The sequence below is a fragment of the Dendrobates tinctorius genome, unplaced genomic scaffold (assembly GCF_039654945.1).
Source record: "Dendrobates tinctorius isolate UK_male_01 unplaced genomic scaffold, ASM3965494v1 ptg000016l, whole genome shotgun sequence".
NCBI lineage: Eukaryota > Metazoa > Chordata > Amphibia > Anura > Dendrobatidae > Dendrobates > Dendrobates tinctorius.
The window spans coordinates 50,514,912-50,532,325 of record NW_027361684.1 but is presented as its reverse complement, the minus strand read 5'-3'; positions in this window follow the sequence as shown (position 1 = coordinate 50,532,325).

The window sequence follows — 17,414 nt, the reverse complement described above, 5'->3', positions numbered from 1 at the left end:
CCTGAGATCGAGGCTATGTCCCAATATATCCAGGAGAACCTGGCTAGGGGTTTCATCAGAAAATCTGTGTCACCGGCTGGTGCAGGGTTCTTCTTCGTACAGAAGAAGAACGGAGAGTTACGCCCCTGCATTGACTATCGAGGTCTCAATGCTATCACGGTTAAAAACAAATACCCCCTACCGTTGATCTCATAGTAACATAGTAATTAAGGTTGAAGGGAGACTTTAAGTCCATCTAGTTCAACCCATATCCTATCCTAACTTGCCCTAACATGTTGATCCAGAGGAAGGCAAAAAAACCCCATGTGGCAAACAGTAAGCTTCACATTGGGGAAAAAAATTCCTTCCCGACTCCACATACGGCAATCAGACTAGCTCCCTGGATCAACGCAACACTAAGGAAACTAGTGTATATACCCTGTAATATTATACTTTTCAAGAAAGGCATCCAGTCCCCTCTTAAAATTTAGTAGAGAATCACTCATTACAACATATGGCAGAGAGTTCCATAGTCTCACTGCTCGTACAGTAAAGAATCCGCGTCTGTGATTATGCTTAAACCTTCTTTCCTCCAGACGTAGAGGATGCCCCCTTGTCCCCGGAGTTATTTGACAGGTTGCGGGGGGCCCGGATCTTTACTAAATTAGATCTGCGGGGTGCATACAACCTGATCCGCATTCGCGAAGGAGACGAATGGAAGACAGCTTTTAATACCAGGGATGGCCATTACGAATACCTGGTTATGCCCTTTGGCCTTTGTAATGCGCCAGCTGTCTTCCAAGATTTTGTCAACGACGTCTTCCGCGACATGCTCACTACCTCGGTGGTGGTCTATCTGGATGACATACTCATCTTTTCGCCAGATTTGACCACCCACCGGAGAGACGTCTGCAGAGTCTTCGACCGTCTGCTGGCGAACTCGCTATTTGCCAAGCTGGAGAAGTGCCAGTTTGAGCAGGAGTCCTTGCCGTTCCTGGGCTATATCATCTCGGCCCAGGGGCTGGCCATGGATCCTGCCAAACTACAAGCGGTAATGGACTGGCAGGAACCCCATTCCCTCAAAGCGGTGCAGCGCTTTTTGGGGTTCGTGAATTACTACCGCCAGTTCATACCACACTTTTCCACACTGGTGGCTCCTTTGGTTGCTCTCACCAAGAAGGGAGCTAACCCCAATGCTTGGTCAGAACATGTCTCCAAGGCCTTCTCGGCTATAAAATCACATTTTGCTGGCGCTCCCATATTACATCGTCCCGATGTGGATAAGCCTTTTATCCTTGAGGTAGACGCTTCTTCCGTCGGTGCAGGAGCAATCCTTTATCAAAAGGATGCTCAAGGTCGGAAGCATCCCTGCTTCTTCTATTCCAAGACCTTCTCACCGGTGGAGAAAAATTACTCCATCGGTGACAGGGAGCTGCTAGCCATGAAGTTGGTTTTTCTGAGTGGAGACATCTCCTGGAGGGAGCCCGGTTTCCCTTTCAGGTATATACGGACCATAAAAACCTGGTCTATCTACAGACGGCCCAACGCCTGAATTCCCGTCAGGCCAGGTGGTCGCTCTTCTTTTCCCGATTCCGCTTCACCCTCCACTACCTCTCTGGAGAGAACGTCCGTGCGGATGCTCTCTCACGTTCAGTGGTCTCAGCGGAAGAAGGAGAAGCTGAGCCTCAGTTAATTCTCCCGCCGGAGAGTTTTACGACCGTGGCTCCAGTTGCTCTCGAGTCGGTACCACCGGGCAAGACCTTGGTGCCTCCTCAGCTACGGCCGGAGGTCCTCGCCTGGGCACATGCCTCCAGGGTGGGTGGCCATTTTGGTAATAAACGGACCGCCGAACTCCTGGCAAGGTCATATTGGTGGCCACATATGGCTCGAGATGTCAAGGAATACGTGCAAGCATGTGTTTCGTGTGCTCGGAACAGACCCTCTAGACAGAGGCCGGCGGGGCTGTTGTTTCCCCTACCAGTGGCGGATAGACCTTGGGAGATGGTTGGCATGGATTTCATAGTTGGCCTGCCCAAGTCTGGTGGCAGTACGGTCATCTGGGTGGTCACCGACGATTTTTCCAAAATGGTGCATCTGGTGCCACTCGCACGCCTGCCTTCCGCTCGAGGTCTGGCCACCTTGTTCATTAAGCACGTGTTCTGTTTACATGGCATGCCGGACAAAATCGTGAGTGACCGCGGTCCCCAGTTTGCGTCTCGGTTTTGGAGGGAGCTCTGCAGTTTACTCAGCATCGAGCTAAATCTATCCTCCGCTTACCATCCCGAGACGAATGGCTTGGTCGAGAGAGCCAATCAGACCTTGGTCACCTATTTACGGCATTTTGTCTCTGCCAGGCAGGATGACTGGGCATCCTTGCTACCTTGGGCTGAATTTGCCCTAAACAATGCGGTGGCTGATTCCACTGGTCAGACGCCCTTTCTCCTAAACTATGGTCAACATCCACGCGTCCCTGTCCCGATGCCAGTGTCCTCCACCGACTCCAGGGTGGCAGACTGGGCAGTGGAGGCCCGGGACATTTGGGATCGCACTCAGGATGCTATCTGGGCATCTAAAGAAAGCATGAGGGCGTCCGCCGACACTCATCGGCGGCCCGCGCCAAGCTTCTCCCCTGGCGACATGGTATGGCTCTCCACCCGAAACATTAAACTGTGGGTCGAGTCTCCCAAGTTCGCACCGCGATACATTGGACCATTCAAGGTCCTCGAGCGACTTAGCTCGGTGGTCTACCGCCTGGCTCTTCCTGCACATTTGGCCATTTCGGACGTGTTCCATGTGTCCCTCCTCAAACCAGTTCACATGGTCCGGTTTTCTGAGTCATCTGCCGGGTCATCAGACTTATCGTCTGATGAGTTTGAGGTTAACGCCATCGTGGGGTGCAGGTTTGTCCGTGGCAAAAAATTTTATTTGGTGGACTGAAAGGGTCATGGGCCCGAGGTTCGGACCTGGGAGCCGGTGGAAAACATTCATGCACCGCTCCTGATTGTGGCCTTTGAGCGCAGTGAGGCTCAGAGGGGGGGCGTAGGAGGGGGGGTAATGTTAGGCGTCGGATTCCTGGCACTGCACAGCAGGAATCCAGAGCCAGACATCCTGCGGTCTCTCATTCTTCTCCGACCGCTCAGACTCCTGCTCAGCAATCACGATGAGCCAGGCATTCCCCTCAGACTCGTTCTGTGAGCCTGGATGTTGCTGCCACCTCTGGTGCAGCAATGGTAGCACAACCTGCTTTGCAGGGAACTGCTCCAGAGGCTAAGTCCTCGTGCCGTGCTACTGGGCATGCCCGCAACTTGTCCTCTCAGTGGAGAGCAGGGGTCACATGTGCAGGTCCTATGTCGGATCTGATTGGTCCTTCCCAAAGTACTGGAAGGTCCCGGAAGCGCATGGCTATAAAAAGCCCGCATGGCGGCTCGGCCATGCGCTAGTGTAGCATATTATTCTGTGTGTGTATGGTGATGGATGTATGGACTGGTGACTGACTCATTAAGATCTCCTCCCTTGGTTATTACGAATGGTGACAGTGAGTTGGATTAGTCAGTCCCAGGTTGTGGCAAGCTGCACGCCACTTGCTCCACGCCTCCACTAGCGTCCGTTGGCGCCCGGTTCTCGGCGCCGACGCTTGCGGCTCCCTCTGCCGCTGTGCTGTAGTAAAAGCAACTGTTGGTGTTCGCGGCTGCGACGCCATACACAGGCCTCTGTGACGCTAAAAGGGCCAGCGCCTTTCCTTTAGCGTTCGGGTGACGTTAACCTGAGCGCAATACCGCACCTACTAGGTGCATCTGCCATTGTCCAGCTGCGGTCTTGTCACCTACCGCACGGTGGACCCCGGGCGGCGAACGCACCTACTATTTTTTATATTTGGTGCGTTCCGCCGTCCATAACAGTTAGTAAGGCCGGAAAAAGACATTAGTCCATCCAGTTCAGCCTATAAAATTCTGTCAGAATAAATCCCCAGATCTACGTCCTTCTAAAGAACCTAACAATAACTGTAAGATACAATATTGTTACGCTCCAGGAAGACATCCAGGCCTCTCTTGAACCGTTTGACTGAGTTCGCCATCACCACCTCCTCAGGCAGGGAATTCCAGATTCTCACTGCCCTAACAGTAAAGAATCCTCTTCTATGTTGATGGAAAACCCTTTTCTCCTCCAGATGCAGAGAGTGCCCCCTTGTGACCGTCACCTTCCTTGGTATAAACAGATCCTCGGAGAGATATTTGTATTGTCCTCTTATATACTTATACATGGTTATTAGATCGCCCCTCAGTCATCTTTTTTCTAGACTAAATAATCCTAATTTTGCTATTCTCTCTGGGTATTGTAGTTCCCCCATCCCCTTTATTAATTTTGTTGCCCTCCTTTGTACTCGCTCTAGTTCCATTATATCCTTCCTGTGCCCCGGTGCCCAAAACTGTACACAGTACTCCATGTGCGGTCTAACCAGGGATTTGTACAGAGGCAGTATAATACTCTCATCATGTGTATCCAGACCTCTTTTAATGCACCCCATGATCCTGTTTGCCCTGGCAGCCGCTGCCTGGCACTGGCTGCTCCAGGTAAGTTTATCATTAACTAGGATCCCCAAGTCCATCTCCATGTCAGATTTACCCAGTGGTTTCCCGTTCAGTGTGTAATGGTGATATTGATTCCTTCTTCCCATGTGTATAACCTTACATTTATCATTGTTAAACTGCATCTGCTACCTTTCGGCCCAAGTTCCCAACTTATCCAGATCCATCTGTAGCAAAATACTATCTTCTCTTGTATTGACTGCTTTACATAGTTTTGTATCATCTGCAAATATCAATATTTTACTGTGCAAATCTTCTACCAGATTGTTAATAAATATGTTGAAGAGAATAGGTCCCAACACCGACCCCTGCGGTACCCCACTGCTCACAGCGACCCAGTTAGAGAATATACCATTTATAACCACCCTCTGCTTTCTATCACTAAGCTAGTTACTTACCCATTTACACACATTTTCCCCCAGACCCAGCACTCTCATTTTGTGTACCAACCTCTTGTGTGGCACGGTATCAAACGCTTTGGAAAAATTAAGATATACCACATCCAATGACTCACCTTGGTCCAGTCTATAGCTTACCTCTTCATAAAAACTGGAAAAAAAAAAGAAAATATGGGATACGCCAACCATGCTGGAAAGGAATATAACACAAAATTGATTTAACTATTCTAGAATAAGATTTAACCCCTTTCCATCATACTGGGGAAGGTGTTTTTGCAATATGATGTACAGCTTCGTCATAGTGATCATACAAGTGCAGGAGCTGTGCCGCATACTTAAAGGGGTTGCCCATGACTTTTACATTGATAGTGTAACCTTAGGAAAGGTCATCAAATATCAGTGAGGTTTACAACACCCAGCAACCTTGCCGATCAGCTGTTCTCGGTGCTGGTATTAGCCAAATGTGCTGAATTGTGAAGCTGCACAGCATAGCTCCATCAATGGTATAGCGACCATGGCCAGATTCATCACATCCACCCCCATTTCAAATCAAGAAATGTGGAGTACCGAGTTGTGGTAATTATGCAGTTGATGAAACTGTGACACTCAGCTCCAAAAAGCAGCACACCCAGCCGCCACCGGCATCAGGAACGGCTGGTAGGTGGAAGTGCTGTGCTTCTCACCCCCAACAATCATATATTGATGACCTACACAAAAGATAAGCCATCACTGAAAAGTCCTGGACAACATTTCTTAACTTATCTCCTAACTCCTGGAGGTACAGCCAGAGCTGGTGCCAGGGCTGTTTAACCCTTTAGATGACGTGGTTAATAGTGACCAATCATGGGATTTAGATGGTAGTCAGAGGAAGGGACTCCTTCTCTTACCACATCTGGAATTCCGTGATGTGATCGTGGGGTGGCCAATAGTTGTCAATCAGTCTGCCAGTTCCAGTGGCACTAAAAACCCTCCTGTAAGAAGGGTCTAACAGGCCTCCTGTCATTGTAAGACTGTTAGGTCAAATGCAATGCAATACATGAGTATTGCAGTGTATAAATCCAGGAATCAGAAGAGGGACTAAGTAAAAAAAGAAAAAAGTTTCAAAACAGTTGTAAAAATATTTAAAAAACTCCACAAAATTAAACACAAAAAAAATAAAATCAAAGTTTTTTATGCAAAAACCAAAAAAAATGATAAGGTACACATATTTGTGTCTGGAACAACTGGTGATATAAAACTGTCACTTTATTTAATCTGTATGGTAAACATTAGAGAGAGAAGCATTGATTCAAGAAGGGCCAAATTTGCAGGAATTTTTCACCCCCCTTATGTTAAGTATAGAGAGAGGTTGGCTCCATAGTGAAAGACACCCTATGAATGAGCAAGTAACCTCTTTTAACTGCTCAAGGATTTTCAAACCCTCATGCGGCTAAAATAAGTGACATGACATGGAACAGCATTGTCCTTTTGACATTTGTGTGCATTATGTTATTTTTATGGGGTGGTTTTGCTGTGCTTTTTCATGTGGCTTCCAGGTGGGATCTGCCTGAAAAAGGTGCCATGTGCACATACCCTAAGGATAATTTCACATTTATACTGTGCTCTATGCTGAACAGTTATGTCAGGGTTTATGTCTAAATCTCCAAAAAAGAAAATTCAGTGAGAACACCTGATGGAACTAGTCACTATAATGAGGCAGACAACATGATAACATCTTCAAGGAGTTGGTTTGTAAGCTCTCCCTTTGTTTGTGTGGGTTTCCTCCGGGTACTGCAGTTTCCTCCCACATTGATAGGGAATTTAGAATGTGAGCCACAATGGTAGCAATCGCAATATCTGTGGAATATGATAGCCCTATTTAAGAAAACATAATCATAAATAATAATATAACTTTATATTGTTTTTGCTTACTTTGTCTGCCGCTGTTCCAGTGGTGTCCATTGTTTTTAGGAATGCACAAAAGCACAGTCATCTGCACTTTTGTGGTCCTCTAAAATGATGGGCACTGCTGGAACTTAGACCAGACAAAGTTCAGGGTTACTCTTAAAGCCTCATTATAGTGAAGATTAGAGATGAGCGACTTTGCCTTTCACAAAAGTCGGGTCGAACGAAATCGGCCGATTATCATGAAAAGTCGAAGGCCGACTGAAACATGAAACCCAATGCAAGTCAATGGAGAAGAAAAGTTGGCAGTGAGTGGAGGACAGAAAACACACCTACAGTGCCCATTTTAATGCCAAAAACATCAATTCTTATTACTTAAGCATGTCAACCTTAATTTACTTTATAATAATAGTTAGGCATTGAAAACTGGGGGTTATTTGGCTAAAGTTGTGGGGGGGTAGGGCTGGCTCCAGATTTTCGTGGGCCCAGGGCCAAAGAGTGTCAATGGGCTCCTTTAACACATGCCACAATTCATGATCCTCTGATACGGCAGAGAAATAGCGGTATAGTACAATGAAAAATACTTCACTTCTTACATCACATGACTGATATCCTTTTTAAATTCTCCAATAGCTCCAAAAAAGGACAGTATATTACTCCATACAGTATTATGGCCACTGCAGAGTGCGCCATACAGAGTAATGAGGCCCATATATTTCTCCATACAGAATCATTGGTCCCATATAATGTTCGATACAGTATATGATGAGCTCCACATAATGCTACAGTATATGTTGGTCCCCATGGATGAAGCTCCACTGTCTTATGGGCCCAAATAATGCTCCATATATAATGGGCCCCATTTCTAATGCTCCAGTGTATAATGGGCCCTGTAAATGCTGCTCCAGTGTGTGATGTCCACCTTTGGAATGCTCCAGTGAATGGTGGGCCCCATATATCATTCTCCAGAGTTTAGTGCTCCCCAAAAATTGCTCCCAACCTTTTAAACAATTAAATAAGTCTCCTCGCTAGGGAATCCCTGTACTAGTCTGGACTCCTCGTCGTCCCCATCTTCCATCTCTCTGCACTTGGACTGTTTAAGCAGAGTGCGTACAGACGTGATGTCATCGCGCTCTCTGACCAGAATGTCACTGTCAGGAAACACGGAAGACGTCACGGCGGTGGAGCAGGGAGAGGTAAGTATTTCAACTTTGCAAGTGCTGTGATCCTGAGCAAGCAGGGGGGGCCCACTCGTTGGCGACGGCACTGGCACAGGGCCCCTCATAGTGCAGCGGTGTGTCTGACGGCGGGTGGGCCCTCCTACCGGCAGAGACACTTTTGCGTACTATGAGGGGCCCTGTGCCAGTTCCGTCACCCATTAGTATGCCCCCCCACCTGCTCAAGGAACCTGCACTTTCATCTGCACCTTCCTCTTTGTCACCGTGTAAGGTGGTATAGTATGCAGGAAGGGGAACCTGAGTTTCATCAGGGTCAGATTCTGGCTGTGTAGAGTGCAAGGGGAATGTAGTGGTCTGGGTCAATGTATCAGCAGAATCATCTAGCAGTGGCTGGGCATCAGTGCACTTGTGGCGCCCCCAGGAGTACGGTCACCACAGTGGCATTACCTTCCTCCTAGGGAGTGTGATGTCATGCTTGGGAGCAACAAAGGATCTCTCTAGCAGTTAAACCAACACCCAACACAATTCCCACTCCAGGCCAGCAGGGAGAGCTCTGAACCTGACTGCTGAGGAGCTGCTCTCGGTGGTCGGGAGGAGGGAAGTTAGGGCAGTCTGTGAAGGGAAGGGGAAGTGTGTGGATGTGAGAAGGGGAGCTGGAGGATGAGCAGAGTTAAGGCTCACTCCTAGCTGGAGCGCATGGTCTGGATTCCAGTCTCCGAGTTTGTAGGGACACTGATGGTCCTGCAGCAGAAACCGGAGGAAGTAGCAGCTGTAAATGCTCTGTTCCCAACTAAGGCTCGGAGGCCCCAGCAGTGACTTGTGTGAGCCAGAAGGAAAAGTCTATGGCCGCCTGCCAAATGAGAAAGTTTCAAAAAAGAGTCAACAGGGGGAACTTCAGGGTACTCAGTACTGCGAGTACCTCAGATAAGCGCTAGAATGAAGGCCACACTACCTGTCTGCAGAGAAAGAATTCCTAATTTGCTTCCAGGCTGACCAACTCCTTCTCCATCTGTACTCTGGGTCCTGTGTGGCACTTACCAAGTACAGGTAAAGGAACTGCACGACTGTGTCTGTCATCTTTCTCCTGCACCTGGCGCACGGCTCTGCTACATCCTGCACACCATCTACCAACTCTTTCATCTGCCCTGCGACTACAGCCCTATCTGTGCAAGGCTTCTACATCTTAGCTGCACCACAACATCTGTCCCACAGAAGCGACACTGCAGCGCTGGTCAATCTGATCAGAAACCAGAGGTGGAGTCACGTATCTTTCACCTATAAACGTTATTCACCTCTTTGCATGGACGCCCAGGCCCACGGACCGGGTCACCACCACCATGACACATCCCTCTGAGACACCTGCCCGGTACCGATTAACCCCACTGCCCTGGCTGGCTACCCTCACTCCATGTCAGATTCATCTTGGACTGGGGAATTCACGATGTGACTTGATAACCCAGGCATGGTATGTGGGAAAGAGCTACATGGACTAATGTGAAGTGTGGCCTGCTGCATCATTCAATTTTGGTGGGGGTGAAGGACACAAGGAAAGGGGTTCTTCCTGATCAGGAGCCAGCACTTGACGACTCAGTGCTTGCATTTTTTGAAACTTCAGAAGAGGAGGGCATATTTGCTGGAGTCTGTTTCGGCAATGTAAGACAAATCCAGCCAAAACCAGTTCCTGATGCTCCGGCTTTAAAAGCGGTTAACCTACTCCCAGAAAAGATAGCCTTCCAGGCGTTCCGGAGCAAGACCATGACACAGACTCAACACCTCCTGCCTTAGCTGCTATTGTGCTTTTGCCACTACCAGCAGATGTACCACCACCATCAGTTCCAGCTGGCACCCACACGCCCACGTCCACCTCCTCTTCCACCATACTTCCAAATTTTGGAGAAAATGTAACCAAAATAACATCAGATATATGGTACTGTATCAGAAGCGTACAGCTCTATACAGTCAAAAGATAATTGTCAATCTCCCGATATATTTCATGAGTCACACAGAGACGCTCACAAGCTCAGTATGGATTAGACAAGAATATAAAAGGTAGAAAAAGGGTACAGTATCATCATATACCTGGTATATATAAGTATAGTTTAAACATTCTAAATCTCCGTATACATTTCAGGAGGCAGACACAGATGCTCTCAGGCTCAGTATGGATTACAACACAATATAAAAAGCCGTAAAACGGTAATGGATCTGAAGCGTACAGCTGTACACAGTGTAGGGGTCATTGTCAATCTCAGTATTTATTTCCACAGTCAGAAACAGACTCTCACTTGGTCAGTTTGGATTAGACCAGAATATAAAAAGCAGTAAATGGGTAATGTATCACAAACGTAGAGCTGTTGAGGTAATTTGTAAATCTACATATAAATTGCAGGCGTGAACCACAGACTCGCACACGCTCAGGATGGATCACACCACAATATAAAAAGAAGATCCACAAGAAATAATCACACATGTGGGCCAATGTTCCAGGTGTCAATGATACACTTAGAGTGGTGGGTGGAGGAGGACTTCCTGGCAGAAAGGGTACAGTATCACCAGATACCAGGTATATATAGCATAGTTTAAATATTAAAAATGTACATCTATATATCAGGAATAGTGTTGAGCCACCCCGCTAGTGTTCGAGTTCGGTTCGGTTCGTCGAACAGGAGGCAAGTTCGTCGAATGTTCGTCGAACGTTCGACGAACATCGTCGAGCCCAATTGAAAACAATGGCAGGCAAACACAAACACATACAAACACATAGAAAACAATTACAAAACACCTTAAAAGGTGTCCCAAAGCAGACAAAATGCTCAGAAGACAAAAATAACATATGGAAAAGGGCAACTGCATATAGAAAAGAGGTGGAGGAGTAAAAGGAGGAGGAGGAGACACAGATATAGGCATGTCATGCCCTTATAAAGTCAAGAAAGGCTGGACTAAAAATCCAGAATTCTAAAATCGAAGACGATCATATAACGTCGGACTTCCCACCATAAATTATGCCAACTGCTGATTGGGCGGCGTTATTCCCACGACCCCCTGAACAGCATCCATGGAGGCAAAGTGTTTGGTTTCCGGGGGCAGTATGGTTGCAAAGCTGGACCTTAAAGGAATGTCCAGAAGGGCACCACCAGGAGTGGAGCCTGCGGCTTAATTGGACTCCACCCGGGAAACCACAACCATGCCAGCCACGGAAAAGATGGACAGATTGCAAGCTTTGTCAATTCTGTGGGTGGTGGTGCATGGCCGTTTTTAGTTGTGATAGCGATTTGTCAGCTTAATTCCGTTAACGAACGAGACTCCGGCATGCCCCCGCGGTCCGCGTCCACCTTACTACAGGGACACGCGAGGCTCTGGTGCGCGAGATCGAGCAATAACAGGTCTGTCATGCCCTCACATGTCCGGGGCTGCATGTGCGCTACACTGAAAGGACCAGAGTGTGTCGCTTACAGGTGCGGATAACCCGCTGAACCCCGTTAGTGATGGGGATCTGGGATTCCAATTCTTCCCCGCGAACGAGGATTTCCCAGTGAGTGCAGGTCAACCGTAATTCCGGAAAGAATGTGAAAAAATTAAGTGTCCAAACCACAGGTGCTGTAGCTTGCTTAACAGCTGGACTCCTCTGCTGAGTAGCACGCAGTTCTTACATAAACAGGTGGCATAGCTTGGTTCACAGGTGGGCAACTCTGCTGAGTAGCAGACAGTGCTTACATAAACAGGCAGCATAGCTAGGTTCACGGGTGGGCTCCTCTGCTGAGCAGTAGACACAGGTACTAGGCCCAAAGTATTCACTGGGCTAAATGGAGTTAAAAAATGGTTCTTACATAAACAGGCGGCACAGCTTAGTTCACGGGTGGGCTCCTCTGCTGAATAGCAAACACAGTTACTAGGCCCAAAGTATGAACTGGGCTAAATGCAGTCAAAAACTGGTTCTTTCATAAACAGGTGGCATAGCTAGGTTCACGGTTGGGCTCCTCTGCTGAGTAGCAGACAGGTCTACGAGGCCCAAAAGAATGTTCTGGACAATATGCGGTAAAAAATTATTAGAAACACACACGGTGTAGCTCCTTGACAGGTGCACTACACCGCTGGCTACCAGACACCGCTACTATGCCATGAAACTGTCTATTAACATTGAAAACCATTATTAATGTGAAAATAAAGTTACGCTTTTGGTGAACGAACCGTTCTCGAACGGAATCTCGTACAGCCGAATTTTAAGCAAAGTGTTCAAGTTCGACGAACGGCTCGAATACCGCCCAAAACAGCTGGAATTTAAACTTGGCGAACAGGTTGACTCGAACACCGCTCATCTCTAATCAGGAGGCAGACTCAGACAGTCTCAGGCCCAGTATGGATTCAACAAGATTGTAGAAAGTTGAGAAAGGGTACAGTATCACTGGATACCAGGTATATATAGCATAGTTTAAACATTAAAAATCTCCGTGTATATTTCCGTAGTCCGACAAAGACATTCACAGCCTCAGTATGGATTAGACAAGAATCTAAAAAGTAGAAAAATGGTAATGTATTCGAAACGTACACCAGTATACACTGTTGGGGTATTTTTCAATCTTCATATATATTTCAGTCTCAGTAAGACAGTCCAGACATTCCGCAAGAGGAAGCGAGATGGATACAAGTACAGACGGAAAGTCGAGTGATTGCAGAAATTTTGGAATTGCTAATCATGGGAAAAACTCCCGGGAGAATTCTCAGAGGTGATGCTGACCCTCAATTACTTTGTCTGTGCAGACAGCGAAAACAGTTCTTGTGAAGAAAGGTTTGCTGTTTCGCAGTACCGTGGATCCCATCACCGTTACTCATCTCCATCAAATTGTGATCACAGGGAGAGACATAGACATTCTTCTCACTGCCTATCATGATATGTCAGGTAACTTTGGAGGGCAAAACAGAGAAGCCACAGGCCGTAGGCGATTCTATTGGATTGGCACGAGAGGACACATTTAAAAATGTGGGCAGTAGAGTTGAGCGAAACGGGTCGAAAAATTTCAAAAGTCGCCGACTTTTGGCAAAGTCGGGTTTCATGAAACGAAACCCGACCCTAAGATGAGGTCAGCCACGAGGTGGGCGACTTAAGCGCCAAAGTCGTGTTTCAAAAGTTTGTTTTGCGCTCTTTTGCAGCCAATCAGGATCCACGGACACTGTGGGCAACATGATGACATAGGCAGGGGTCACCACCATCTTTGAGAAGGGCATGCAAGTGATTGGCTTTCTTTGGGGGGCGTCACAGGGGGTATAAAAGGGCGTGCACGCCGACCGCCATGTTACTCATGCTGATCTCAGAATAGGGAGAGCTGCTGCTGCTGCTGATTCGGTAGGGAGAGCGTTAGGCAGAGAAGAAGACACCAAAAACTGCTTCTGCTGCTAGCGATTTTGCCTGTGCAACACACCAGTCACTGTGTGTGCAGTGCAATTGGAGGCTATATTTTGCTGGATCAGCTGTGTTGGTTGTCAGGCTGCCTTATAAGGCTTCCTGATAGCTGCATTGCTGTTTTCCCACTGCTCTGCAAACTGCTTTTTTAAAAGCAATCCAAATTTTTTTTTTTTGTCCTGGTGAGGTACTGAGCGTGCATTTTTTCACACCATACAGCGGTGTACGCTCCTCACACAGTACCGTGTAGCGGCTGTTATCATGGCCACAGTGAAGCTATCTGTGTGTGACTCTGTAAGAATAAGTCGAGGACATGTTCCGTTCTTACAGACCTGCACCTTCTAGTTTTGTCTAGCTTTCAAACAGTTAAATATATTTGCTGTTTGATCACATTCAAAACTATAGAGAGACAGCGTGTGTCAGTCCTTATACTTAAAAAACACGGAGCTTGACAATTTTACGTACACCGGACAGCCGTGTACGTGCACGCTCCTCTCTCAGTACCGTGTAATGGCTGTTATCACGGCCACAGTGAAGCTGTGTGTCGCTCTGTAAGGATAAGTCGAGGACATGTTCCGTTCTTACAGACCTGCACCTTCTAGTTTTGTCTAGTTTTCAAACAGTTAAATATATTTGCCGTTTGATCACATTCAAAACTATAGAGAGACAGCGTGTGTCAGTCCGTATACTTAAAAAACATGGAGCTTGACAATTTTACGTACACCGGACAGCCGTGTACATGCACGCTCCTCTCTCAGTACCGTGTAACGGCTGTTATCACGGCCACAGTGAAGCTATCTGTGTGTCGCTCTGTAAGGATAAGTCGAGGGCATGTTCCGTTCTTACAGACCTGCACCTTCTAGTTTTGTCTAGTTTTCAAACAGTTAAATATATTTGCTGTTTGATCACATTCAAAACTATAGAAAGACATCGTGTGTCAGTCCGTATACTTAAAAAACACGGAGCTTGACAATTATACGTACACCGGACAGTGGTGTACGTGCTCGCTCCTCTCTCAGTACCGTGTAACGGCTGTTATCACGGCCACAGTGAAGCTATCTGTGTGTCGCTCTGTAAGGATAAGTCGAGGACTTTTTCCGTTCTTACAGACCTACACTCTAGGGAGATTCCTATTCTGCCCAATTCTATATACACCTTGTAGTTTGTCATACACTAGCCAATTTCTGCCTGTGACATAGCGCTGTGATATTCACTGGGCCTCACACAATCCAAAAGTGTCCAGTGTCCACAAGTGTGTGCTGAAATTCAAAATCTCCGTTATCCTCTAGTCACATTTTTCACACCTGCGACATCAAGCCTGTGACATAGCGCTGTGATATTCAGTGGGCCTCACACAATCCAAAGGTGTCCAGTGTCCACAAGTGTGTGCAGAAATTCAAAATTTCCGTTATCCTCTAGTGACATTTTTCACACCTGCGACATCGAGCCTGTGACATAGCGCTGTGATATTCAGTGGGCCTCACACAATCCAAAAGTGTCCAGTGTCCACAAGTGTGTGCAGAAATTCAAAATCTCCGTTATCCTCTAGTGACATTTTTCACACCTGCGACATCGAGCCTGTGACATAGCGCTGTGATATTCAGTGGGCCTCACACAATCCAAAAGTGTCCAGTGTCCACAAGTGTGTGCATAAATTCAAAATCTCCCCTGTCCTATAGACACCTTGTACCTTGTTTTACATTACTATATAGTTTGTTGGATTTTGTCTACATTTCTACCAAAAATGAGGAAGGCTGGTGGAAAAGGCCGTGGATTTGGGCGGGGTTTGGCAGCTGGTAATGATGGCGTTGGTGGTGGATCTGATGGTAGTGGCAAAAGCAAAATAGGACCGAATGCAGGAGGTGTTGAGCCTGCGTCATCGTCTGGCTCCACAAGGCCTCGGAGGCTTAGTTTTCTAGGAGTTGGCAAACCGCTTTTAAAGCCAGAGCTTCAGGAAAAAGTTTTGTCTTACATTGCTGACTCAGCCTCCAGCTCTATCACCTCCTCTTCTGAAGTTGTAAAAAATAAAAGCACTGAGTCGTCATTGGAGGCTCATGTTCATGAACCACACCTTTCCTTGTGTCCTTCACCCCAACCAAGATTGAAGGATGACGCAGGCCATACTAATGATTACTCCATGGAGCTGTTTTCACATACCATGCCTGGATTATCAAGTGAAATGGTGAATTACCCAGGCCAAGATGAATCTGACATGGAGTGCATTAATGCACAGCCACTGATAGATGATTCTGCTGGTACATTCACTCAGAGCACTACATTGTCCTCGCAGTGTACAGAGCCAGATTCTGACCCTGATGAGACTCAGATGCCCCTTCCCGCACACTATACCACCATACACGGTGACGCAGACATCGACATCGCAACAGCTGTTATCTGGCAGGCCCGGAGCACTCCTAAGACAGGTTCCAAAAATCAAAAGAGTTGCTGGACAGCTTGTCCAGAGGGTCAAAAGATCACAGCGTGCTAGGCCGCAAAATGTCTGCCAAAGTAGGAAGAGTGCAGTGTGGCACTTTTTTGAACAAAATCCTCATGATCAGGCCAAGGTTATCTGTAAGAAGTGCACAAAGACCTTTAGCCGAGGGAAAAATCTGAAAAATTTGAATACCAGTTGCATGCTTAGACATTTAACCAGCATGCACTTGCAAGCGTGGACACAACACCAAACCTCAAGTACCACATGTGCAACTGATCACAAAGAAGGTAGTCAGCAATGCTACATTGTTTCCCCCACTGTAAGCCCACCGGTTAGCACAGCAGCAAATGTTGAGGTGTCGTTGCAAGGCCACAGCAGTCAGGGAATCCCACTGTTATATCAACGAAAGACTGATTCTAGGCCATCAGAAAGAACACCAACTCCATCACCATCATCAACTCTCTCTCAGTCCGCCCTGTCCACCGCTACTTCCACCATATGCAGCTCTCAAGTCCAGCTCACCCTCCCAGACACTATGAGTAGGTCAAGAAAGTACTCAGTCTCTCATCCGCGTACACTGGGTTTGAACGCCCACATTGCCAAACTAATGTCGTTAGAGATGATGCCCTATCAGTTGGTGGAAAGCGCAGCTTTCCGCAAACTCATGGCCTATGCAGTACCACGCTATGACCTACCCAGTCGCCACTTCTTCTCTCGCAAAGCCATCCCAGCCCTCCACCATCATGTGAAAGACCGCATTGTCCATGCACTCAAGCAGTCAGTGAGTGGAAAGGTGCACCTCACAACTGATGCATGGTCCAGTCGGCATGGCCAGGGCAGTTACGTGTCCATCACTGCGCACTGGGTTAATGTGGTGGATGCAGGGTCCACAGGGGACAGCGGTGGTGGGACAGTGCTGCCTAGCCCACGGTATAGGAAACAGTTGGCTGTAGGCGTTCGACCCTCCTCCTCCTCTTCCAGAAGCGAAAGCTCGTCCACAGAGTGCAGTCGTACGAGCACTCCATCTGCAGCTGCCACTGTTGCACAGGAGGTGTCCCCCTATCGAGCAGCTAGTGGAAAGCGTCAGCAGGCTGTGTTGCAGATGATGTGTTTGGGCGACAGGCACACTGCCGAGGTGCTGGCCGAGTACTTTCAGCGACAAACTGAGTCATGGCTGGGCAGTGTACATCTTGAGGCAGGCAAGGTAGTTAGTGATAACGGCCGTAATTTTGTGGTAGCCATAGCCCTTTCAAAACTCAGCCACATACCTTGCTCGGCTCACACCTTGAACCTGGTGGTGCAGTGCTTCCTCAATAATTATCCGGAGTTAACAGCCCTGCTCCAGAAGGTGCGAAGACTGTGCGAGCACATCCGCTGGTCGCCTGTACACTCCATTCGTATGCAGAAGCTGCAGCGATTGCTCCACCTTCCCAACCACAGCCTCATTATCGACATTGCAACAAGGTGGAACTCCACCCTGCACATGGTTGAGCGGCTGGGCGAGCAGAGGCAGGCCATAATGCATTTGTGGGAGGATACACGGCCAGGCACTTTGAG